Source organism: Anomaloglossus baeobatrachus, chromosome 5 (genome assembly GCF_048569485.1).
Source record: "Anomaloglossus baeobatrachus isolate aAnoBae1 chromosome 5, aAnoBae1.hap1, whole genome shotgun sequence".
Classification (NCBI taxonomy): Eukaryota; Metazoa; Chordata; class Amphibia; order Anura; family Aromobatidae; genus Anomaloglossus; species Anomaloglossus baeobatrachus.
Window position 1 is genome coordinate 199,260,001 of NC_134357.1, and position 25,047 is coordinate 199,285,047.

Below are 25,047 nucleotides of genomic sequence, written 5' to 3' on the forward strand. Positions count from 1 at the left end.
TGAAAGTAAAGGTACCTTACGGGCTCGTCTGGAACGGAGACCATTGCGGTGGAGTACGTTACTTATGGTATTGACTGAAACCAATGTCCCCACTGCCATGAGATCTTCCCGGAGCTCCTTCCTTGTTGTCCTTGGGTTAGCCTTGACTCTTCGGACAAGCCTGGCCTCGGCACGAGTGGAAACTTTCAAAGGCTGTCCAAGCCGTGGAAGGCTAACAGTAGTTCCATAAGCCTTCCACTTCCGGATGATGCTCCCAACAGTGGAGACAGGTAGGCCCAACTCCTTGGAAAGGGTTTTGTACCCCTTGCCAGCCTTGTGACCGTCCACGATCTTGTCTCTGATGGCCTTGGACTGCTCCTTTGTCTTTCCCATGTTGACCAAGTATGAGTGCTGTTCACAAGTTTGAGGAGGGTCTTTATTAGTCAGAAAAGGCTGGAAAAAGAGATAATTAATCCAAACATGTGAAGCTCATTGTTCTTTGTGCCTGAAATACTTCTTAATACTTTAGGGGAGCCAAACAGAATTCTGGTGGATTGAGGGGTTGAATAATAAATGACCCTCTGAATAAACTTTTCACAATTTAAAAAAAAAAAAAAAAAAAAAAGAAATAACATTCTTTTTTGCTGCAGTGCATTTCACACTTCCAGACTGATCTACAGTCCAAATGTCACAATGCCAAGTTAATTCCGAATGTGTAAACCTGCTAAATCTGCAGGGGGTTGAATACTACTTGTAGGCACTGTATATATATATATATATAAAAATAAGAAGAAAGTACACTATATATTGGTGGATTGTGCTACGCATAGTAAGGCTACATTCCTGTATCTATGTGAAGTGTCAGTGTGCTGTATGATTTTAACATCCAGTGACTTACTGCTGACATTTCTTCTGGTCAGACCTTCATGCAGACATCTCCCAGCCGTGAGTCTTGTTACACTGGTCACTGCCGCCCTGAAAATAAAAGGTCACATATACTATCAGGTACTAAGCAAAATGTGTACCTGGGCCCTCACCTACATGTTAGGCCTGTTTCACACGTCAGTGATTCTGGTACGTATGTGACAGTTTTTATACGTAACAGAATCACGTACATACGCAGACCCATTAAAATCAATGGGTCTGCGCACACATCAGTGATTTTTCACTGACCGTGTCTCTGTGCGGCGTACACGCGTGTCCGTGTGCTCCGCACGGAGACATGTCCGTTTTTTATGGCATCACTGATGTCCCATGGACCACACTATGGTGTGATCCGTGAAACACGTACCAGAAAAACACGTACATTGAAAATACAAAGCATTTCATACTCACCTTCTGCAGCGAAGCTGTCTCCGGCCTCAACTGGCTGCTGCTTCCGAGCCGGTTCATTATGGTCATGCATATGCATTTATGCATGGCACCGGAAGTAGCTGCAGCGGCGGCCGGAAATACAGCAGAGCCGGAGAGTTCAGCACCACGGACAGCAGGAGCAGGGACAGGTGAGTTTATCACCATGTGCAACCACGGATGACGGATCACGTATCACGGATTGCACATGGACAACCCACATGTGCCGTGAATCGCGGCACACGGAGGGGACATATGTGTTTTTAACATGCCAGTGAAAAACATCTGTGTTTTTAATTAACATGTGAAACAGACCTTAGTCAGATGTATGGGCCCTTGTAGAATTCTAGATACTGTAAATGTGGCACCCCAGGGTTCAGTTGCCACAAATATACCTGTACCTGGGCAGGGAAGGATCTCCACATTAGGTAATCCCACATACAACATTTCCACTCCAAGCCTGGAGGGGGAGCTCTACAAGTCGAGTTCAGGTGAGATCCCCTTTAAAGCCAGGTTTGGAGGCGGAGTCAGAGAGACAGTTGACAGTTGGAGAAAAGGAGACTGTGCGAGCACTCAAGCTCCCGCCGCCTGCCATACAGGTGAAGACAGTGAGAGAGGGACAAGGTATAGCTACAGGCAGCCTAGTACGAAGGAGAGACACAGCGCAGCAGGGAGGCCTCACAACTAACCTGGTGCAGAGATCCTGAACTGTTCCCAGATCACCAAAAACTGTAACATCAGAAACTGAACCCCTTTTTAACACCTGCAAGTAAAATCTGGTCAGAATTAATGAATTGGTGTGACGCATTTTATTTCTTCATCTGAGAAGCCATAGGCTGCTGCACTAAAGTGACAGTTGAAAAGGCTGTGAGGAAAAACGGCCGCCATATCTGTGTACTACTAAAACTGCCCTGGGGACCCCGCTTCACCTACGGGAAGCGTAAACAACTGGCTGCCTAACCATCACCCCAGAGGTCTGACCTGCAGCCCCAGTAACCATACTGGAACCGTAGGTGGCATCACGAAATACTTTTATTTATTTATTTATTTATTTTTTTCTTTATTATTTGTTTTTCTTTTTTTTTATTTTATTATTTATTGACTTTCAGCGACCACCAGGGCCACGGAACCGGGCACAGGCCCCCGTGACATAATCCCATTAACCAACACCCGGAACCGAGTACCCCACGGCCCTGGGGCGGGTCAGCTTTTGGCGTCACGAACAGGATCTGGACAAGGCCCAGTAACCCTGGGTAACGTGTGCCTTGAAAACTGTTTAATAATAACTGAACTTTGCCGCCATTTTGAGCATTTGAAAAACTAACTGCGCCACAGTGAGGATGGAGATGCAAGGCGATGCTGATGCCGCTGGAGCAGCTGCAGCACCTGAAGCTGTAGCCCCGATCATGCCGCTTGCTCTGCCATATGTCCCAGGGGCGGCATGGTTACCGCAATATGCTGGGGAGCCCAATACCCTAGCTGAATTTAGAGAAAAGATGTGCAATTTCCTGGATATATACTCTATGACTGACAAGCAAAAAGTGTCTGTTTTGCTGGGGCAACTGACGGGTGCAGCAGAGCGCGAGGTTAAATCCTGGCTGAATACAGATAAAAGGACAATAACCCAGATATTTGCTAATTTAAAAGCTGCTTTTGAAACTCGTACTGTAGCTGAGCGCTAAGAATGAGGTTTTACAACTGCAAACAAAGACCGCAGGATAGCATACGGATTATGCATTGAACCTTCAGGAGGCGCTGCAGGCTGTAAAGCAGGTAGACTCTGAAAGTGCACGAAAGATAAAATGTTAATTGAACAGTTTCTTGAGGGGCTACATTCACCAAGTTCATCAAACACAGCTGCGTCTATGGGTCATGGAGCATCCGAGTCTAGACTTTGTAACTCTGAAGAACCGGGCCATTAGCGCACTGCGAGACCCTGTGACTACAGACCCCGCACCTCAACCGCAGCAAGCCATCACCGCTCCCTCAGAGGTGGCGTCCCTTTCCTTAACTCCAGCAGAAATCAATGGACAGACTGTAATACCTGGTGCCTCTGATGACTTGCGTTCCCAGGTACAGCAGCTGACAAAAGATGTGGCCATGCTCCTAAAGGCCATGCAACTCCAGCAGAAACCACAGTCGTCGGAGAGGATCCAGTTGGCTGACAGCCCTGAGGACATCCCGTGGATGCGAGGAAGGAGGAACCCACCGCCCAGAGGAAGACCCAACGACCGCTACGACTCGTCAGGACAACCTATCTGCTGCCGTTGTAACGAGGCGGGCCACTTTGCCAGGTCATGTCCTTTAAACCAGCGACTCCTGGGGCAGCGAGCCAGCCACCAGGAATAAAACAACAAGGCCCATCGAACTGGCGCGATAGATATGTGGGAGGACAACCATTCCTATCTATCGTGCTAGATGGCATTCCCACACTTGCTGTATTGGACACTGGCTCACAGGTGACGACGATCCCGCATATCCTTTACAAAAGATTTTGGGCCGATTCTGAGCTCACTCGCCCAGACCCAGACCTTACTATATATGCTGCTAATGGACAGCCGGTATCACAAGTAGGGTACAAGGAGGTGACGATAAAGGTGGGGAGGGAGGAGCTAAAGGGCCAAGGACTTATTGTGGTGGATACTGATTGTCGTGAAAGAAATCCAACAATGATATTAGGTACTAATGTTGTTGAAAATTGTCTAGAAGTTCTTTTCTTGCTCCAGCAGGTTGCAGAAACTGCCAGCATCGGGCAGCAGAGGGTCCTACAGAAAGAAATCAAAGCCCTTCTGCAGAGACAACAGGTAGAATTGTCTGGTGGAGAAATCGGCAGTGTACGGGTAAGCGACCCATTCCCCATTGTGTTACCCCCAAGAAGTGAAGTGATGATTTGGTGTCGGGCAGCTATAGGCCTCAGAAGGCAGGATTACCAGGCAATGGTAGAGCCCATGTACTCAGATAGTAGGCCCACAGTCCTGACAGCCAGGGGGATAGTTGATGTACGCAAAGGGAGGGTACCTGTACGAGTTTTAAACTGTGGAGAGGAAGAGGTCAAGCTACCCAGATATGCTACAGTTGCCAAGTTGTTCACTGTCAACAACAACTCAATTCAGGCAGTGGAACCCTTGACCCCGTCCGACCAGGCGGAGGACAACAGCTCCAAGGGACAGCTGGAAGACTGGTGTCAGAAGCTGCATGTCGGCACTGATTCCACCCCTTCTTACCAAAGGCACGGAGTTTATCGGGTGGTGAAGGAATATGAACGGGTCTTTAGTAAGCATCCATTAGACTTTGGGCGGATAAAAGGGGTACACCATCGCATACCCACGGGAGACCATCCACCTATAAAAGAGAGATACAGGCCTATACCACCAGCTCACTATCAGTGTGCTAAAGATATGTTACTGGAAATGAAGGAAGCTGGGGTTATTAGAGATAGTTGTAGCCCCTGGTCAGCCCCACTTGTCCTGGTAAGAAAGAAAGATGGCCCAATGAGGATGTGCGTTGACTATAGGCAGATAAACCGCATAGCACACAAGGATGCTTATCCGTTGCCCCGCATTGAGGAATCACTTGCTGCACTGAAAGCTGCTAATTTCTTTTCCACCTTAGATCTTACAAGTGGGTATTGGCAGGTTTCCATGGCAGAAGAAGATCGAGAGAAGACCGCATTCACGATGCCGATTAGTCTGTGTGAGTTCAACAGCATGCCGTTTGGACTCTGCAATGCACCCGGCACGTTCCAAAGGCTGATGGAGTGTTGCCTGGGGCACCGAAACTTCGAGACTGTACTGATATATCTTGATGACGTCATCGTGTATTCCAAGACGTATGAGGAACATCTGGAGCACCTGGCCGAGGTGTTTGAAGCATTGTCAAAGTTTGGTATGAAACTAAAGCCTTCAAAATGCCATTTGCTGAAGCCGAAGGTTCAGTATCTTGGGCATGTGGTCAGTGCGGATGGTGTGGCACTAGACCCTGAAAAGGTCACTGCTATCAGAGACTGGCCAAAACCAACAACCGTCAAAGAGGTGTGTCAGTTCTTGGGGCTGGTAGGATACTACAGGAGGTTCATAAAGGACTTCACGAAAATAGCGGCGCCTTTGCAAGATCTCCTGGCAGGCCAGACCAAAAAGGGCAAGACTTCCGGTCCTCCGTTTGAATGGGGTGAGAAAGAAGAGGACTCCTTCAAGCACATGAAGTGGGCCCTGACCGGTGAGGAAATCCTGGCCTACCCTGATTATAATCTGCCATTCGTGCTGTACACAGATGCCAGTAATGTGGGATTGGGAGCTGTGCTGTCGCAGGCGCAGAATGGCAAAGAACGTGTAATTGCCTTTGCAAGCAGGAAGCTCCGTCCTACTGAGAGAAACCCAGAAAACTACAGTTCGTTCAAGCTGGAATTCCTGGCCTTAGTCTGGGCCGTCACTGAACGATTCAAGCACTACCTGGCATCTGCGAAGTTTACCATATTTACGGATAACAACCCGCTTACTCACTTGGACTCCGCAAAGCTAGGTGCACTAGAGCAGCGATGGATGGCCCGGTTGTCAAACTATGACTTCACCATCAAATATCGGGCAGGCCGTAAAAACGCTAACGCTGATGCATTGTCGAGAATGCCCCATTTACCAGATGCAGGAGAAGACTCGGATGAGCTAGAAGAGATAGAGCTGCCGGCTTTTCACCGCAACAGTGCATCCCAGTGTAACCAAGGTGTTAAAGGCAAACGCCAAGAGGCCACGCTGAACCCGTTACCTTACCAAGGGTGGGAGGAAATGCAAGACAGCGATCCGGCTGTTCGCCTAGTTAAAGAGCTAATAATCCAACCAGACTCAAGTCTTAGCCCAGATGCCCCACCGGAAGCGCAGCACCTGTGGAAGGAAAAGAGCAGATTGTTCATCTACAGGGGTAGGCTATGCAGACATTACATCAACCCCCGAACCTATGAGAGGGTGTGGCAAATAGTGGTACCGAAGAGAGATGTTCAGATGGTGCTGGAGGCGTACCATGACGGAGCAGGACACTTCGGGTGGAAAAAGCTTGAGGTACTGTTACGCAACAGATTCTATTGGGCTGGCATGAGAACTACCATTGAGAACAGGTGCCGAAACTGTGGCCCATGCAACCTGAGAAGAAAGGATCGTGACAGTCAAAGAGCTCCACTACAACCCATTGTCACCAAGCAGCCGCTGGAACTTGTAGCCTTGGACCATGTGAAATTAACACCCAGTAGATCCGGTTATACGTATGCCCTCACTATAATGGACCACTATTCCCGGTTTCTAGTGGTAGCACCTGTAAAGGACTTGACAGCAAGAACCTTTCAAGCCTACTTCTGCAGACCACATGGCTACCCGGAACAGGTGTTGACGGATCAAGGTTCTGCGTTCGAAGCTGAAGTGTTCCAAGAGTTTTGCAACCTGTATGGATGTAAGAAAATCCGAACCACACCGAATCACCCACAGACAAACGGCATGTGTGAGAAAATGAACCAGGTGGTTATAGACCTGTTGAAAACCTTGCCCTTGGAAGAAAGAAGCATGTGGCCAGAGAAGTTGCCTGATTTAGTGGACATGTACAACAACATCCCTGTGAGTTCCACCAATTGCACGCCAGCATACTTGATGAGAGCAAAACCCGGGAAGTTACCAGTTGACTTAGAAATGGGAATTGTTGTTCCTGAAACCAGTTCACCTGAAGCTGATTGGGGCACTAAGCGCCAAGAGCAGTACAAAAAGGTACAGGAGTGCGTAAAAAGAAGCCTAGACCAAATTAGAGAAAGGCAAGAGAAAGATTATAACAAGAATGCACCAGCTGCTCCTTTAATACCTGGAGAGATGGTTCTAAAAAGAAAAAGAAAGACCCATAAGCTTGATGACCAGTGGGAAGCAGAACCATACACAGTATTGCCCTCTAAATTTGACAACAGGAAAATCTGCTTAATCAGCAAGGATAAGGGAAAAACGTCAGCGTCAGTTTCTAGAGACAACCATAAAAAATGTCCTGAACAGTTGAAGCAAAAAGAAGTAATCCCCTGTATACCTCAACCTAAAGAGGAAAAGAAAGAGAAGATGATAAGAACAGTACTTGGTGATTTTCCTGAAAGTTGGCCTCAGTACAATGGAGCCATAATTATACCATTATTGACTGGCGCTCAACCAGTACAAGTCCCAGAAAGACTGGAAGAACCGGTCAACGTTTCAGAAGAACTACCTGTCGCAGTAGAACCAGAGAACCCTGCTATTGGGGATCCTGCCAGTCCTATGGTAAGACTAAGACAACATTCACGCATACCAATATTGCGTAGATCCTCATGCAGACTAGTAGATAGTGCACGCATAGCACCAGCACTAGGTACCAGTACACTGCACCGACCAGTTGTGACACAGGCATTACGTAGGTCTAGCCGTAGCAAATTTGGTCAGCCCCCGTCCCGTTATATAGAAGAATATTAAATAGAAAGTGTAGTAGTTAGTAAAATGTAAAAATATTTTATTTATTTGTTTATTGCAACTAAGTAAATCCGTAACCGTCAAGCGTGTTGAGCCTTCAGGACTTTTTGCATGAACTTTTGCATCTTCTTGAACTTTTATGAACTACTGGACCACAGAACTGGTAGTGGTCAAAAACATTCTTATATATACCATACTCACATTTTGCAGCGGAAGGACTGCATTTTTCTGTTTTATTGGTTTTTGTAATTTTTAATTTTTAAGACTTTGTACTACTCTTTATTGTTGCTAATGTTTTATAAGTTCGTGTTTCCAGTCCAGGAGTACTGAATTTAACTAAGGGGGAATGTGGCACCCCAGGGTTCAGTTGCCACAAATATACCTGTACCTGGGCAGGGAAGGATCTCCACATTAGGTAATCCCACATACAACATTTCCACTCCAAGCCTGGAGGGGGAGCTCTACAAGTCGAGTTCAGGTGAGATCCCCTTTAAAGCCAGGTTTGGAGGCGGAGTCAGAGAGACAGTTGACAGTTGGAGAAAAGGAGACTGTGCGAGCAGAGAGCGAGGGGAGACATCAAAATGGAGAGGGCAGTGCTTAGCCCGCACAAGTAACTGTGTGACCGCCTGAGGGATCAAGAGTGAGGCAAAAGAGGAGTGACCGGGGAGGTGGAGCCTGACCAGTTCATCCCCAAAGAACAGCGCTGATTATCAGACACCGGCGTCTGAGATTGTGAGGGATCTAATCTGCCCAGCAATAAAGACCGGGGGCCAGGGAGACTGCAGATCTCCTGGCCGCAGCAGCACCTGAAGGCAAAGCCGCTACACAGAGCTTAGGGACCGCAGTGAGTACAGCAGTGCCCCTTAGAGAAGCTCCCGCTGCCTGCCATACAGGTGAAGACAGTGAGAGAGGGACAAGGTATAGCTACAGGCAGCCTAGTACGAAGGAGAGACACAGCGCAGCAGGGAGGCCTCACAACTAACCTGGTGCAGAGATCCTGAACTGTTCCCAGATCACCAAAAACTGTAACATCAGAAACTGAACCCCTTTTTAACACCTGCAAGTAAAATCTGGTCAGAGTTAATGAATTGGTGTGACGCACTTTATTTCTTCATCTGAGAAGCCATAGGCTGCTGCACTAAAGTGACAGTTGAAAAGGCTGTGAGGAAAAACAGCCGCCATATCTGTGTACTACTAAAACTGCCCTGGGGACCCCGCTTCACCTACGGGAAGCGTAAACAACTGGCTGCCTAACCATCACCCCAGAGGTCTGACCTGCAGCCACAGTAACCATACTGGAACCGTAGGTGGCGTCACGAATTACTTTTATTTATTTATTTATTTATTTTTTTCTTTATTATTTTTTTTATTTTTTTTTATTTTATTATTTATTGACTTTCAGCGACCACCAGGGCCACGGAACCGGGCACAGGCCCCCGTGACATAATCCCATTAACCAACACCCGGAACCGAGTACCCCACGGCCCTGGGGCGGGTCATAAACACACGTGTTCACCTGATGCAGACAGAAAAGGACCCCTGTGCAAGAACAATATATCTGCCCTTTGCAGCCCAAAAGCTCATCAAAATGCACAATTCCATTTGCTTTGGTGGTAGAAGTGGACCCCCCAGTCTCCTGGGCCCCAGTGTGGTTGTACAGGCTGCACTAATGATTTGTCCGCCCCTGTGTTCACCCCCATATAATGATATACCCATCTGCTTTTTCCTGATATAATGTGCCCCATCCTAGGATTTTTCCAGTAATCATGTCTCCTAACCTGGGACCATCCTATAATATCCCCCATTGTGAGCCCATTTTTGGTATAATTCTGGGCTCTTTCCAGTAATTAGTGCTCTATACTGGGCCCCTTCCTGGGATAATGTCTCCCAAAGTGGGCTCCTTCTTGGTATAATGTACCCCATCCTGGTCTATTTCCTGGGATAATGTGGCCCATCTTTGACGCCCCTGGACTAGTCGGGGCATCATAGGGGACTGCATGCTCTTTATTCTAAGTGCAGAACTCAACCCCTCTTGGTTCTGGGTTCCCAGCCTGCAGCATTACCTCCATCAGCATCCAAAAATCTTAATCACATCTCACACCACACCCTGTTAGGCACACTAGTGGGCTGCTAAGCTGGAATAGGGCTGCCCACCTAGGGGTAAGGCAGGGAGGTGACAAGGAGAGTTGAGTGGTAGCACTCGAGCAGTGAGCAGGAGCTAGGAGGGAGCGTGTGGCTCCCGGGGAGGAGAAGATTGGGTTGCAGACGGTGGTCTGGACCCAGAGGAGTCGGAGACCCGGTCTCGGGATATTGGGACTGGGTGCCTGGCTTAAGCCTGCTTTACACACTTCAATAGATCTTTCAATCCGTCGTCGGGGTCAAGTTGTAAGTGACGCACATCCGGCATCGTTCGTGACGTGTTTGCGTGTGAAACCTACATGCGATCGATATTGAACGAAAATACGGTGATCGCATACACGTCGTTTATTCCTCAAACATTGGACGTTTGGTAGTACGAAACTAGTGAATTGTAACTTGTGACATCCCTCATACGATTTCGGTGTCTGATGCTATGTGCGCAGGTGTGCGCTCTGCACCGCAGCTTAAAAAAGGTCTGCTTCAGAGCGCAGCTGAAAAGCTGCGTTCTGAAGCGCCTTACAATGTCTGTCATGCACTAATCTCTGTCAGTCCGTCACTATCTCTGTCCCTCTCTCTCTGTCCATGTCAGTCTATCCCCCTCTCTCATATACTCACCGATCCCCGATCCCCGGCGCTGCACGGCATTCACACTGCTCCGGCGGCTTTTACTGTTTTGAAAAAGCCGGCCGCCCATTAAACAATCTCGTATTCCCTGCTTTCCCTGCCCACTGGCGCCTATGATTGGTTACAGTGAGACACGCCCCCCACGCTGAGTGACAGGTGTCACACTGTACCCAATCACAGCAGCCGGTGGGCGTGTCTATACTGTGTAGTGAAATAAATAATTAAATAATTAAAAAAAACGGCGTGCGGTCCCCCCCAATTTTAAAACCACCCAGATAAAGCCATACTGCTGAAGGCTGGTATTCTCAGGATGGTGAGCTCCACGTTATGGGGAGCCCCCCACCCTAACAATATCAGCCAACAGCCGCCCAGAATTGCCGCATACATTATATGCGACAGTTCTGGGACTGTACCCGGCTCTTCCCGATTTGCCCTGGTGCGTTGGCAAATCGGGGTAATAAGGAGTTATTGGCAGCCCATAGCTGCCAATAAGTCCTAGATTAATCATGTCAGGCGTCTATGAGACACCCTCCATGATTAATCTGTAAATTACAGTAAATAAACACACACACACCCGAAAAATCCTTTATTAGAAATAAAAAACACACACACATTCCCTCATTACCAATTTATTACCCACAACAAAGCCCTCCTTGTCCGGCGTACTCCAGGATGATCCAGCGTCGCATCCAGCGCTGCTGCATGGAGGTGACCGGAGCTGCAGAAGACACAGCCGCTCCGGTCACCTCCGCGCAGCTAATGAAGACAGCCGCGCGATCAGCTGAGCTGTCACTGAGGTTACCCGCTGTCACTGGATGCAGCGGTGGCCGCGGGTAACCTCAGTGACAGCTCAGCTGATCGCCGGCTGTCTTCATTAGCTGCGTGGAGGTGACCGGAGCGGCTGTGTCTTCTGCAGCTCCGGTCACCTCCATGCAGCAGCGCTGGATGCGACGCTGGATCATCCTGGAGTACGCCGGACAAGGAGGGCTTTGTTGTGGGTAATAAATTGGTAATGAGGGAATGTGTGTGTGTTTTTTATTTCTAATAAAGGATTTTTCGGGTGTGTGTTTATTTACTGTAATTTACAGATTAATCATGGAGGGTGTCTCATAGACGCCTGACATGATTAATCTAGGACTTATTGGCAGCTATGGGCTGCCAATAACTCCTTATTACCCCGATTTGCCAACGCACCAGGGCAAATCGGGAAGAGCCGGGTACAGTCCCAGAACTGTCGCATATAATGTATGCGGCAATTCTGGGCGGCTGTTGGCTGATATTGTTAGGGTGGGGGGCTCCCCATAACGTGGAGCTCCCCATCCTGAGAATACCAGCCTTCAGCCGTATGGCTTTATCTGGCTGGTTTTAAAATTGGGGGGGACCGCACGCCGTTTTTTTAATTATTTAATTATTTATTTCACTACACAGTATAGACACGCCCACCGGCTGCTGTGATTGGGTGCAGTGTGACACCTGTCACTCAGCGTGGGGGGTGTGTCTCACTGTAACCAATCATAGGCGCCGGTGGGCGGGGTAAGCAGGGAATACGAGATTGTTTAATGGGCGGCCGGCTTTTTCAAAACAGTAAAAGCCGCCGGAGCAGTGTGAATGCCGTGCAGCGGCGGGGATCGGGGATCGGTGAGTATGAGAGAGGGCAGCTAACTTCAGTAACTTAGGAGATTAGCGGTCACTGGTGAGTCTTCACTGGTGACCGCTAATCAGGATGCGACACAGACAGAGCCGCAGCATGACTGTGAAGTCGGGTGAAGTTTACCCGAGTTCATTCTGACAGTGCGGCTCTGTCTGTGTCTGCTGTCATCTGCCATTCAGCTCTGCTACATGGCTGTCTGTGTCTGCTGTCAGCGGCCATGTAGCAGAGCTGAATGGCAGATGACATAGTAAAAACGCATCCCTACACATTACACACGCTTGGCAAGTCAATAAATAAAAAAAAAAAAAAAGGGTGCCCAATGCATACGTCACAGAACACGTGATCTAAAGGATCGCACACAAAATTGATCAATTTAACATAGACTACTAACGCACGTGTGACAGCAAATGAACGACCTACGTGCAATCTCATTAGATCGCATATGCGACCTGGGCGTGTCACATCGCATACGAGATCGCATACCTAATTGTAAGGTGTAAAGCTGGCTTTAGTCTCGGAGGACGGTCAGCAGCAAGTACAATGGCCAATCTGGGACCGAAAGCACATTGGGGTACTGGACACTAGGTCGGGGAGAGGCTGCAAGCAACCCAGCAATTAACCTGCGGAGGATAGGGCCTTTATGGACTGTCCCCATGAAGCTCAGAGATCGGGGGCACTAGCGCAACGAGGGGGATAGGGTTTTCCAACCAAAGCAGCCCACTGAAATCCCAAGCGTGAGCTCCTGAGAGCACAGCTCCTTCATATAAAAAGTGGGCCCGGACAGCTTCAAGCTTACGGGCCACTTGGACACTACTAAAATTTGTGCACGGAGGCAGGCTTTGGACCATCAGGCAGTACTATAGTGGACGGAGACCCGGACGAGCTCCCCCAAGAGTGCAGCAGCACCCAGAGACTTGTTTTACTACATTGTCAGCTTCTGCTTTCCTTCTGAGTGAGTACCTGATCACCCCCCTGCTCCCAGTGAGCCTACGCTCCCCTGCAACCCCTCCATCCAGAGTCCCGGGGCCTTCCCTACCCGTGGAGGGAAAACTTCATCTAGCTGCCCCCCATTCCATCAACCCCTGTACTCCCATCGGCAGCGGCGGTACTCTCTGGTACCGCACACCACGGGTGGCGTCACAAACTATATCTCCCCTGTAAAGAACCCCCCTTTTACATTTAAGAGTGGCCCCAAGCCCCCGGGTCAGGGGACCCTCGAGCCACAAGTAATCACCCCTGGATCCGAGTGGTTCGACCGCTGCTGGGGCGGCACACATCATGGTGCTCTTTTTGGTATAATGTGCCTCATCCTTGTCACATTCATAATGTGCACAATCCTGGTCCGCTTCATAATATAATGTGCCCCATGCTGGTCTACTTCCTTGTATAATGTCCCCCATACACCATGTTGTTGGGATGCCATTTTCCTGATGATGAATTGAAAGTGCATGTAGTTGTCAAAATGCAAGACATCAATTATAACCAAAATGCTTTTGAATATAAGTCTGGTCATTTAATTAAAGAAAACTGACTGCCAAATGTTTTGCATATACTATTTATTGATCACAACTTATAGAGTAATTCACTATTTACAATGCCATAACTCATTATTTTTTTTAGCACAATCTCTTACTTTAATTACTACAACACATCCACAAGGCATTGAAGCCATTAGGGTATTCATGACATCTTGAGGGATCTTGCTCCATTCCATTTACAAATCTGCAAACAATTCATCTTTATTGCTATAGGTGTAGGCCACAACTTGTCTCCCTATGTCATCCCAAAGGTGCTGTATAGGGTGTAAATCAGGTGATTGGCTGCGGCCATTGCAAAAGGGAATATTATTCTTTGGTAACCAATTTTTGACCAAATTGGATTTGCTCTATAGGGGGCTTTACACGCAACGACATCTCTAACAAGATGTCGTTGGGGGTCACGGAATTCGTGACGCACATCCGGCCTCGTTTTCTACGTCGTTGCGTGTGACATGTACGAGCGACCGCTAACGATCAAAAATACTCACCTAATCGTTGATCGGTGACACGTTGTTCAACTCCAAAATATCGTTGCTGCTTTTGGACGCAGGTTGTTCGTCGTTCCTGAGGCTGAACACATCGCTACGTGTGACACCCCAGGAACGACGAACAACACCGTACCTGCGTCCTCCGGCAATGAGGTGGGCGTGTCTTTCATGCGGCAGCTCTCCGCCCCTTCTCTTCTATTGGATGCCTGCCGTGTGACGTCGCTGTGACACCGCACGAACCGTCCCCTTAGAAAAGAGACTGTTCGCCAGCTACAGCGACGTCGCTTGGAAGGTAAGTACGTGTGACGGGTATTAGCGATATTGTGCGCCACGAGCAGCGATTTGCCCGTGACGCACAAACGGCGGGGGCGGGTGCGATTGGCAGCGACATCGCAAGCGATATCTCTGTTTGTAAAATGACCTTTAGGATCATTGTCTTGCTGAAATTTCCATCCCCTGCTTACTTTGGTTTTATCACGTGGCAGCATTACATTCTCCAGTATATCCTTGTACATAGTAGCATTCATATTTCCATCAATACTATGCAGCGGGCCAATGGCAAATGCAGAAGAGCAGCCCTAAACGATGACATTGCCACCACCATGTTTCATGCTAGGTGTTTGGTACCTTAAATCATTATGTTTTCCAATTGGGCGGTATATATAGTGCTGCCATCACTATGAAACAGATTGAATTTGGATTCATCCGGCCACAACACATTAGACCAATCTGTTTCTTTCCATTGGCTGTGTTCTTTGGTAAACTCAAGTCGCACTTTCTGTTTTTTTGCAGAGATGAAAGGCTTCTTGCCTGTAACTCGTTCATTCCAGTCTACTTCTCCTAGCTGTCACACCAGTTTGGCGACCCACTTTGACCCCAAATCCTTTATTCATTTTGTGCAAAATCTATTCAGCACTTCTATGGACATCAGATACAGACTTCTTCTTAATAATGTGGTCATGTTTGGAAGAAGTTTTCCGTTGTCGTCCACTTCTAGATTTGTCAGCTGTTCCATAGCCTTTTTTTCTTTCTTTATTATATGTGACACGACTCTCAGAACAGTTGAATTGCATAGCCACCTCTTTTTGGCTTTTATCTGACTTTACTCTCAGAAAAATAAACTTCCCTATATCTGGTGATAAATTTGGCTTTGTCTTTGCCATGTTTTATCCAAAACACACACACACACACACACGCGCACACACGCACGCACGCACGCACGCACGCACACACACACACACACAATAAATGTAGGCAAAGTTAGACTACCCATGGCAAAATATGCAAATCATTGGGCCCAGCAAATGTGGAAAACTAACACATGGAGGGATGAACCAATGTCAAACACAATTTGAGAGCTGATAACCATTTGCTTCTGGCTTACTAAATTCACCAGGAAAATGGAATCACAACAACCAGACAGAAGTAATCAAACTTTTAAACAAAATGCAAAACTTTTGCTTTCTACTGTAATTTGCCCCATGCTAGGATAATGCTCCCTGTTTTTGTTCAACACATTAAAAAAACTCCAAACAATTCTACTCACCTTCCTCTGCTCCCACATCACGTGTCATTCTCTTCTATCTTCTACATCGAGTGCTAGAGTTGGCAGCGCATGACAGTTCAGGGATCTGGCGGGTTCCCTGGCCCACAATACATTTTACCTGAATTTGTGTCAGAGGACATACATCCAGCTGAAATTAATGGCGGCTCCCCTCCACGTTCAAGCCCCGATGCAGCTACACTGGCGGTATGTCTGCCCCTGAATAGCAGATTGGAGGTCGTCCGACACTTAGCACTAGCGATGGGGTTCGTACACACGATCCCGAACACGAGCTTTCCTGGGAAGCTTGTGTTACAGTTTGGGTCCAGGGGCTGTAAAAAAAAAAAAGCAGCACATTATTAAAAAACATTATGATCATAATTTCAGGTCCCGCAACACTTCCGTACAGACGCTGTCTGTACAGAATGATGAAGCAGAGCTGACAATGCTCACCCTGTGGACTACGTCGGACTAAGGATTTTTTTATAATAAAGATGAGTCTCTAAATGTTTTTTTGTTTTATTTCTAATTAGAATTTTTTTTTCTCTGTGTTGTTTTTTTTTTTTTACTGTTTACTAGAAATTCATGGTGGCCATGTCTAATGTGGCATGACACCATGAATTTTGAGCTTAGTACCAGATGAGAATACAAAGCTGGTATAAACTCCTTTATTACCCAGCATGCCACCGCCATCAGGGCCACTGGACGAGCCGGGTAAAGCGCCTAGAAATGGTGCTAAGAAACAATGCGCCATTTCCAGGGGTGGCTGGAGGCGGTTTTTAGTGTAAGGGGCCCCGAATGCATCCACAGGGTCACAGAACTGGGCAACGGCCACCCAGTGACATCTCCCCAGCAATACACTGCCCGGGCCCAAGTACCCCATAGCCCTGGGTGACACAGTTTTCCCTGGCATCACGAAAAGGATGGAACTGGACCCGGTTATACCCGGTGACGTGTGCCTTATAGACTGTGTTTATGGACTGTGTTTTGTTACTTGTGAAAAACTGTCGCCATTTTTGGTGTAAAAAGTGACTGCGCCACAGCAGTAGTGAAAAGGGCGCGAAGTGAAGGCCCTGCCCCCTGGGAGTGTCCATCATGTAAAACGAAACTGGAAGCAGGGAGCCTGGAGGCCCTGTCACAGAATGCCTCCAGGACTGCTACCAGAGACTCCATGTCTGCTCCGGAGGATAGAGGGAGTGAACCGGGTCACCCAGGAACCTGGACAGCGGAGAAACTGGAGGCAGAGGTTCAGCGGCTGTGCTGGACCCTGCGAGCACAGAAACTTCAGCGCATCGAGGAGTGGCGGGAAGAGATGATGGGGAAGGTGGCAACCATGCGGGCCCATGAGAGTAGGGCGCCGCTTGCCCAGGCCGCAGCAACCTGTATGCCGGAGTCCACCCTTGACCAGGCCGCATCACCGTTAGATCCAGCCCGACCAGACCGGGTCGCGTCCAGCTGAGTAGGACCAGGTTGCACAGTCTTCCCTGGCCAGATCAGACCCGGTCGCATCACATTCTCCCGTGGAGAAGGACCAAGCTGCACCACCTTTGGATCCAGCGTTGGCAGACCAGGCTGCATCATCATCAGGAGCCGCGGAGGAGGCCGCCGCCACCGCTGACGACTGCCCTTAGGTACTGTGCCCTGCCGCTGTCGGGGATCCGGCAGTGATCTACCCTGAACCGGGTAGTGGGGGAGCAATGGTCGTCACCTGGGAGTGGGCCCATGTCGAGAAGGACACCTGTGGGGCATGCCAGGCAATCATCACCAAGTTGGCCCGGGACTGGGAGCAGCGGGAGCCCCAGCTACCGGGCACGGGGATTGCTGTACTAGGGGGTGGTGGAGCTATTTAATCTGAAAAGGGGATGGGGTTTCATTGCGGAGCCCGGCTTGAAGGAAGGAGTCCTTGTCTCCAGCCGGGATGCGACACCCCCATCTCCCTAAAGGACACCCTGATTGGGACTTGTACGCAGGAGACATGGTCACCTATACACGTCACTATGGGGAGCAGGGCTGGTACGCTTTTGATGTAGAGTTATGGCCAGCAGAGGTCGTTGCAGAAATACTAGCCCTTACTCCTGCTATAGCACCAGTTCCCCAGCTGCCGCCAGGAGGCAGTAGAGGTGCACGGGACCAGTATACCCAGACTGTGAGTGCTGATCCCAGGAGGCCAGTCGACCCAGATGGCCCCTTTCCAGTGCCCTGGTAGCTATAACCTGCTATGCTACCATCTGTTTATTGTTTCAGTTTAAAAATGTTGAATTAACCAGGTTGCACAATATTGATAAACATGGACCAATACTGCAGGACTGGCAGCAGTAAAAACTTTTAAATGTAAATAAATAGTTGCACCAGTTGTGCCTATACCAGAGTACGACCTTACCAAAGGACCTTCAATAACACCGCCACCAAGGAGAGGAAATGGTCACAGGAAGGGTCTGCGGCAGAGGCAGCCGAGACCCGGTCACCTTGGAAACCGGTGACCTTCCTCCTAGGCGTTTTGGGTCCAGGACCTTTGGGTGGTGAGTGATGGGAAGGGTACTCCAGTTTGCAACATTTAAGACAATGCCTCCCCTGCGTGGGAAGAATGGTGATGTTTAATATATGCATTAAAAGTGTTAACCTGTGTCACTTTGCAGCCCGAGGACGTGCTGGAATTTACCAGGGGGGAATGTAGCGCTCCTGAAGACATCAGGGAGCTACAAGGTACTGCATCCCCATCAGGATGCAGGGCCTACCCAAAGGAACCCAGAAGACCAGTGCCGGTAACAACAAAACATTCTAGTTAATCCCTGTTTTTTTCCCTATTTCCCCAAAGACTGGTGACAGACTAGGGTTGGACCCAATGGATGGCCACCTAGGGGTGGAGCCAATCAAGTCCACTAGACCACCAGGTGGGAGGGGGCAGACAGTGGAGAGACAGTCAGTCGGTGACAGTGAGAGAGTGTGGAGAGTCAGGAGTGAGGAGTGTAACGGTGATTTGAGGGCCCAGGCGTGTGGTTGCCGGTGGAGTATGGTGGAGTACTCCCAGAACCATAGCACCGACGGGGTACAGAATCCTAGGTCAGGCAAACTCTCCAGGCAGACCTGATAAAATCTGCACAGTGAGGGGACCATCCAGGACCTCACTGACCTTGAAGTTCGGGACACCATAGCAACGGGAGAATCGGGGAATCGGACCAGAGAAATAGACACCACAGGGTTCACGCTATCGTCATATGGACTAAAGTTGAGAGACTACCATGAGGGGACCAAATGCTTCAAGCCACGGGGATCCACCATCCAGAGACAGGTGCAGGTGAAAGAAGCCACCAGGTCACTACACCAGCACTGGGACTAAGGGGACCAGCGGTAAAGACCAGCCTTCCTCGGGTTATCAGTTTCCATCTTACTGTGAGTAAAGGAACCAGTTACACTGCAATCCCTTTGTGTCGCCTACCTTCTTTCTGTGCCCATCAACATCATTTATCCTATGGGGCCTAGCTCTACTTGCGGACAGCCCAACATCTAGGCTGCCACTAACACCAGCCCCAGTAGTGAGAACTGTGTAGCGGTGGCCCCACTAAATAGCCGCAACCTGCAAGTGGCGTCACAATATAAACTTTTACCTAATCTCTCCTGTAAATATTCCCCTTTTAAATAGCGTCCCCAGGGTCACGGAACCGGGCAACGGCCACCCAGTTACATCTCCCTGTGCTGCCCCCGCGAAAGCCGACAGGCTGCTTGGATCCGGATCCGCAGTGGCTCAAGGGGTCTCCGGACCCGAGGCGGGGTCGCGCGGGCTTTCGAAAATAAAAGGGGGTAGAAAGGGTGGATTGAATAATATTCATGACGCCACCCACGGTTCGTGGTAAAAATTGGGATACCACCGCTGCTGCGTTTAGGGGAGAAGGGAGTGCTCGGGAGCGATGGAATGGCAGCTATTGATGTTAACCCCTCCGTGGGCAGGAGAAGGTGTCCCAGGCTGGCAGGCTGGGGACCCATTGGGAGCAAAGGGGCACAACGTACTCACACAGTCCAGAGATGCTGACACTGACACCAGGTAAACCAAAGTCTTGAATGCCCTGCAGCCTTAGTCCGAACACGTTGGGTCCGTGCCCTTTTGGCATTGTTGGTTGGTCTGAAGCCTTGTCCCTTTGCACCATGTTTACACTTGGTGGATCCCTTTCGCCTAGAACTACTCGGGTCCCGCTCACCTGCGTGGCTAGTAGAGTGAGCTTGCTCTCAGGGTTCATGCTTGAGATTTTCCGGACGATTTTGGGAAGTCCTAACCCTCTTGTTGCGCTAGTACCCCAATTTTGGAGAGGGTGGAGAGCGGTTTGTGAAGATTCTGTTCCCGTCGGGTGAATTACTGGGCTGCATGAAGCTACTTCCCAGCCTAGGGTCCGCGTACCCAGTCATGCCCTGGCCCCTGCCCGGTGTAGCACAAGGCCGCTGGTCTGCCCTCCGTGGCAGTACCGTGCCACCTGTCACTACCCCGTGCAACCGGGGTTCCAGCTCCTTCCAGGCCTAATCCAACATCTGGCACCTGGGACGGTTACAGGAGCCCAGCTCTGCAGCGTGACCTTTCCTGTCACTGCTCACTGGCACTTCTTCGACTACTCCTCTCCTACTCCTGACACTTCTGGCCCTCCTTCTACCACCCCTCCATCTGGGCGGCCCTATTCCCCTCAGGATGCTCAATAGGTGTTTGGGGGGTGTGGTGCAGAGTGTTCCTCAAGATTTGTGTATACCTGTTCTTAGCAACACACGGGACAGGACTCGTAACCAAGGAGGAGCGGGTACCATGCAGAAGGGCAGATTGCATGGCACCCTTGTGACGACCTGATAGGCCAGGGCGTCACATCCCCAGCAATACACTGCCCGGGACCGAGTACCCCATAGCCCTGCGTGACACACACGTCCCAACACCAATGCCTTTCTGTTCTATTGGGCCACAAGCACACATTGATTATTGTTGAGTTTTTTCCCTTAGTATGTGTATGCCAAAACCATCAGTGGGTGATAAATACAGAAGTGGTGCCTATGTTTCTATTAGGCTGGAGTCACACTTGCTTATCGTTTCTGATGCGATATGCTAATGACCCTCGGCTCAGGCTCTGCTGTGAGCGTGAGCCGAGTGTCATGCGGAGGAGAGGGTGGGGTTAATCACCCCATTTCCTCCATTGTCAACCTGTGCATATATCTCACTGCACTTGAATAACATCCGAGTGCAGTCTGATGTTTTTCTCGCACCCGAAGACTTGTATGGGTGCGGGTGACACAGCTCTCGCAGACAAACAATGCATACTGCGATTTTTTCCTCAGTCCTAAACGGACTCACAGATCTGAGCTTCAGCATTCTCTTATGGGGCTGAGTGCAATGTGAGATTTTCTCACTGCACTCGTGTGAGTCATACACAAGTGTGACTCCGGCCTCATACTCTCTGATTGTTCCACTCCTGGTTTTGGCTATGTGCCACCCCTGCAGCAGTCAAACTGCTCGGATCTGAGGTTGCGGTGGCTCGAGGGTCTCCGGACCCGGGGGCTTGCGGCCATTTCAAATGAAAGGGGGGTTATTTACAAGGGAGAGTTTGTGACGCCACCCGTGGTTCGCAGTAAGGGGAGTACCGCCACTGCCGATGCGAGTACCCGGGGGAGATGGAGTGGGGCAGCCAGATGGTGATCCCTCCATGGGTAGGGGAGACCTCGGGACTCTGGAGATAAGTGGCGGATAGCGTTATGCAGGCTATGCGGGCAGGCAGGACGCAAGGTGTGCAGTGTACTCACTCAGATTGTGTAGACGTTGGTGCAATCATTAAGCAGACTCTGACACAGAAGTAAACCAAGTCTCTGGGTGCCGCTGCCACTCGGGGGAGCTCGTTCGGGAATCTGTCCCCACTGGTATTGCTTAGTGGTCTGGAGCCTGCCTCCATGAACAATTTGTAGATTTTCCTAAGTGGCCCTTCAGCCTGAAGCTGTCAGGGTCCCACTCCCTATAGTTATATAGTGGAGCTGTGCTTTCCATGGCTGACACTTGGGATTTCTGTAGGCCGCATAAGCTGGAAAGCCCTATATCCCCCTCGTTGTGTTTGTGCCTTTGATCTCTGAGCTCTTGGGGAAAGTTCATAAAGAGACTATCCTCCACAGGTGAATTATCAGGCTGTGTGAAGCTACTCCCCGATCTAAGGTCCTGTACTCCGCCGTGCTCGGTACCGGTCCGGTTACTGGACTTTCCGGTGCTGACCGTTCTCCAAAACGAAGTCAGTACACCGTTTCCAATACCCTGTGACCGGGTCTCCAACTCTTCTGGTCCCAGACCACCGTCTGCGACCTAACCAAGGTGACACAGGGAGCTACAACTCCCTCAGCTCCTCACTCTCTGAGGGCTACTACTCGACTGAATTCCTCCCTCCCACCAGTCTGCCTGAACCCTAGGCGGGTGGCCCTTTTCCAGCTAGACCACCCACTGGTGTGCCTGACAGGGTGTGGTGTGAGGTGTGGTTAGGGCACTCTCACACATCCGGCTTTTCGCCGGTTTGACAGATGCGGCGCACGCCAGTACAGTGTATACCGTACAGTGGCAGCACAACAAGCGCCGGTCACATGCTGTCATGTGACAGGGGCATGTATCCCAGACGTTGCGGCGCTGCCACTGTACTGTATCATACTGAACTGGCGTGCACCGCATCCGTCAAACCGGCGAAAAGCCGGATCTGTGAGCGCGCCCTTAGGATTTGAGTGCTAATGGAAGCAATACCAATGCGTGTAGTAACCCAGAACCATGGAGGGTGAGTTCTGCACCATAAGAGAAAGGGGTGCAGTTCCCTGTGACACCCTGATAGAGTCAGGGGTGTCACAGCTACAAATACTGAGGTAAAAAAAATCACCATATACTCAATGTGTGCACGTGGCCTTTAGGCTATGTACGCACTTTGCGTTGAGTTACTTGCAGTTCTAAACGCATCCTCTGGCAGAAATTGTCTTTGTCAAATTTGGTTTTGACCACAAAAACGCTATAAATATGCTTGCATTTGTACCGCGCTTTAGTCGCGTTTTTACCGCGATTTACATGTTTTTTCATTGCTTAAAGTCAGATGTGTTTCGAATACAAATACACTATTAAATAAAGTTTAAACATTCAAATACTATGAAAAAAACGGAAAAAAATGATAACAAATATCATAAGTAAAAACATACACAAAATAGTTAATTTTATTAAAATTATAACTGTATTATATTTATGCATAAAATAACGTTAAATTATGGAATTTCAATAATTTAATTGTCGGACTATGTGTGAGTGTGTAAAGGGACATATCATGCCCTTATTATAAAGTTAAAAAAGCATGCGTTTAGTTTGTCAAAAAAGCATGTGTTCTGCATCAAAAAAGCATGTAAAACGCTGGGATTTTGACTTAGGATGCGTTTTGAAAGTTCTCATTGACTCTAATGTTAGTGTCGCGGGCGGCGGGGCGCTGCGCTCACCACGCTCGGGTCCGGCGCTGCTGCTGCTCAATGGCTCGAGCGGTGGGCCGGATCTGGGGACTCGCCCGTGAGTGAAAGGGGGGGAGTTCGGTTTGGGGATTTGGTCCGTGACGCCACCCATGGGTTGTGGTGAGGTTGGGCACCACCACTGCTATTGACGGGGATCCCGGGAGCGATGGTAGGGAGCAGCTGGGATGTTTCTCTCCCCTCCGTGGGTAGGGGGTTGGTGGTCCCGGGGCCCGGTGAGGTGTCGGGGAGGCAGGGTTGGCAAGGTGCAGGGTTGCTTGGACTGCGCAGCGCGGTTCCGGATGGCACGGTAGTACTCACTCAGCCACAAATGGATGCAAAGTCTCTGGTAAACCAAACGGCTGGATGAACGGGTCCCACAGCCGGCTGCTGTGGTTTCTCCCGGACGGTTGGTGGTGGCTGCCTTTCCCTGCACTTTTGTGTATGTTCGGTCCCGATGGCTTCCCACCGGTAACCCGCTCCCCAGAGTGTATATGTGCCGGAGGAGCCCTTTTGCCCGCAGGCTCTGGCCCTTGGAACTCTAGCTGTGGTGGTAGCTGTATTTCCTTTTGCTGGTTGGACGGTTGCCTTCAATCGGGTCTTGGCTGTTAGGAAACCCCTGGGGTTCCGGTCACTGACGGATTTGACCTATTTAACAGCAACTCCAAGCCTGGTCGGGGTCCGCAGGCCCTGCCGGTTTGTGCTGGCTTCACTTCGCTCCCCGGTTCGGTACCGGCGGGCCACCACCCGTCCCCGGTCCTACGGTTGCGCGTTGATCTGCCTCTCCTGCAGACGGCCACCACCGTCTGCCAACCTTTCTCTCAGTGCCCGGGCCACGTACCCGGGCACAGTCAGTTTGCTCCTCTACTCCCACTTTACTCCTCACTCTTCCACTTCCCTAACTGATCTCAACTGACTTCCTTTTCCCACCTCCAGGACTGTGAACTCCTCAGTGGGTGGGGCCAACCACCTGGCTCCACCCCATCTGGTGTGGACATCAGCCACTGGAGGGAGGCAACAAAGATTTTGTGTCTGGCTGATGTATCTATCTCGGGGTGGGGGGCGCATGTTGTAGTACCTGTGACGACCTGGCTAGTCCAGGGCGCCACATTAGCAAAATGCTGCCAAAATGGCAAAAACAATTGACATGCTGCTTCTTTAAACGCAGAGATTTTGCCAAATTTTCTGCAACTGAAACGTTGCGTTTTTAACAGCATTGTGCGCACAAGAAATCACAATTTCCCATAGACTTTGCTTGAAAATCAAAACGCATTTATTTTGGCATTAAAACGCTGCAGTTCAAAACGCTGCGGAAACGCATGAAAAAACGCAAAGTGCGCACATAGCCTAAAGGTATTACTAGACATTTCTTATGGAGTACGGAACTTTCTGAATATTGAAACAGTTCCAATAAGCATGAAGGTACTATCGAGTTGCTGACAGTGAGTACACACTGTGCACAGTCACATCCAAGATGGGTTAAATTCTATTAGATTTTTTGGCCTTTGCGTTTCCCTACAATAAGTGCCCTTCTTAACAGAAATATTCATGATTTATTTGCTCTCACAATTTTTAGGAAAAAATACCTATATTGTAGATGCTTTTTTCCCTTCATTACATTGTTAGAGCTGGCTCTTGGCGCACACATTTCTACTGATCACCCTTGCAAGAAAAACATTTACCTAGCAGTTTAAATTATAAAGTAATTTCTTAGAGCTAATTAGCCAGTGCTTCTTTAATCTCAATTAGAAGATGCAGGGAAGCTGGTTGTGTTTTCTGCAACAGTGAGAAATGATATAAATTAACCCCG